Raw genomic sequence first — 2454 nt, forward strand, 5'->3', positions numbered from 1 at the left:
GATAGCAAGGACTCTATATCAGCCTTCAGAAATAGCTGAGCTGTGTTATCGTACCATGTGGTCAGAAATAGGAATTCTTGGGGTTCTTTGTGTGTGTGTGTGTGTGTGTGTGTGTGTGTGTGTGTGTGTGTGTGTGTGTGTGTGTGTGTTTTATTATCACTAGGAACCAAAAGGTCACAGAGGTCATCATCTGTATGGAAGTACACATTCTTGCAATGTGTCACGTTTTCTTTTTTGTAACTTATTTTTTAACCCTTTCTGGGGCGGGATGGTGCTTTAAGCATCATGTTATGCTTTAGCTATTGAAAAATAGCAGATCCACATCCTCATAGCTCAAGCTCCCAGTAGTTATTTTTTGGTATATAGTTTATATAGTTCTTTTTATTTTTATAAAGTATATTTATTGTTTTTTTAAAGACAAACAGAGATTACACACAACAAGAACATAATAACAAACAACAAAAGAAAATAAATAAAATAAAAACAGCTCAGGCACAACACTATTATAAATAAAAAAGATTGAATATACAAAGACATGACAAGGACAATGAATGAACCATAATGACAAGTGGCTTTAGAATTTTGATAGACTCCCATTCAGGAAATACATCCATGCAGTACATTAAATACATATATTAAAAAGGCAGACAATATAGTTAGCACAGGCACCACATCATTACAACAACAGCAGACCCATGCATGCTCCACTCAAAGGTGGAAACCACCCCCCCCCCCCCTCCAGGCGGCAGGGCCACCGCCCCAAGAAGCGGCCCCGATGCAACGCATCGAGACCCCTGCCCGGGCGACCACCCCAACCCTAGTTTTTATAGTTCTTTGTCATGGTCACGTCCTGAGCCCCTCCGTTTGTCCATGATTCTCCTCTGTCTCTCCCAAGTCCTGCTCCTCTGACTCTGATTGCCCTGATAGTGCCATCACCTGTGGGGACCAGCTGAGTGCCTCACCTGTGGGGACCAGCTGAGTGCCTCACCTGTGGGGACCAGCGGAGTGCCTCACCTGTGGGGACCAGCTGAGTGCCTCACCTGTGGGGACCAGCTGAGTGCCTCACCTGTGGGGACCAGCGGAGTGCCTCACCTGTGGGGACCAGCGGAGTGCCTCACCTGTGGGGACCAGCGGAGTGCCTCACCTGTGGGGACCAGCGGAGTGCCTCACCTGTGGGGACCAGCTGAGCCAGGTTGGGTGATGAGCTCCAGTGACTATTTAAACTCTGCCTTGTGTTTGTTCAGTGCTGGATCTTAAGTTAGTGTCAGGTTTTTATGTTCCGTGTATCATGTGTATGTATTTCTGTTATCCTGTGTCATTAACCAGGTAAAGTCAAGTTTATGTGATCTTCTTGTCCTGCCTTTGTTTGAGTTTCCTGCACTTGGGTCCTAATTAACACCTGCAAACCGTGACAGTTCTTAACTATAATGTACCAATACAACTACTACTGGGAGCTTATAGACATCCAAACCTTTTTCAGAAAACTGTCATGATTTACAAGACGTGATTTCTTCATTTCGACGTCAGGCCTATCTGGGTTAATTCCATCCTCCAACCCACCGTGGTCTCTCTGTAGCAAGAAACCTCTTTTCTCCATATTCTATTTGCTTTAGTTTATTTAGTTTATTTATTTCTGTAAATGATTACAGCGTCACACGAATAAAGCGTCCACAAGTATAGCAGATCCACAAGCTCACAACCTTCTGAATGCAAACCTTTATAAGCTTGTATAGATCTTCAATAACCTGAGTTCCGATTAAAGAAAATAATAATGATAATCTTCTGAATCATGACAGTTTTCTGAAAAAACCCATGTTTCTATGTCAGTGGTTCTGAAAGGGTTAAAACCCTATGTTTCTATGTCAGTGGTTCTGAAAGGGTTAAAACCCTATGTTTCTATGTCAGTGGTGCTCAACCTTTTTCATGTCAAGGACCCCCAGAGTGATCTGTATTTGGCCATGGACCCCCATCTGAACATATGTTGTTCCAGGGACCCCCATCTGATAATATGTTGTTCCAGGGACCCCCCATCTGAATATATGTTGTTCCAGGGACCCCCATCTGAATATATGTTGTTCCAGGGACCCCCCATCTGAATATATGTTGTTCCAGGGACCCCCCATCTGAATATATGTTGTTCCAGGGACCCCCATCTGAAAATATGTTGTTCCAGGGACCCCCCATCTGAAAATATGTTGTTCCAGGGACCCCCCATCTGAAAATATGTTGTTCCAAGGACCCCCCATCTGAAAATATGTTGTTCCAGGGACCCCCATCTGAAAATATGTTGTTCCAGGGACCCTCCCCCACCCCCCTTCCAGAAGATTTGAGTTAAAAACCTTCTCTGTGAAAGCATTTAAATATATTCAAAGATTTGTGCCACGATTTGTTCACGATTTTTCCAAAAAGAAAATAGCAGATCTACAAGCTCGTAGCGTGGCACATATAGTGCCG

This window comes from Protomyctophum parallelum (assembly GCF_964188405.1).
Source record: "Protomyctophum parallelum genome assembly, chromosome: 17".
Classification (NCBI taxonomy): Eukaryota; Metazoa; Chordata; class Actinopteri; order Myctophiformes; family Myctophidae; genus Protomyctophum; species Protomyctophum parallelum.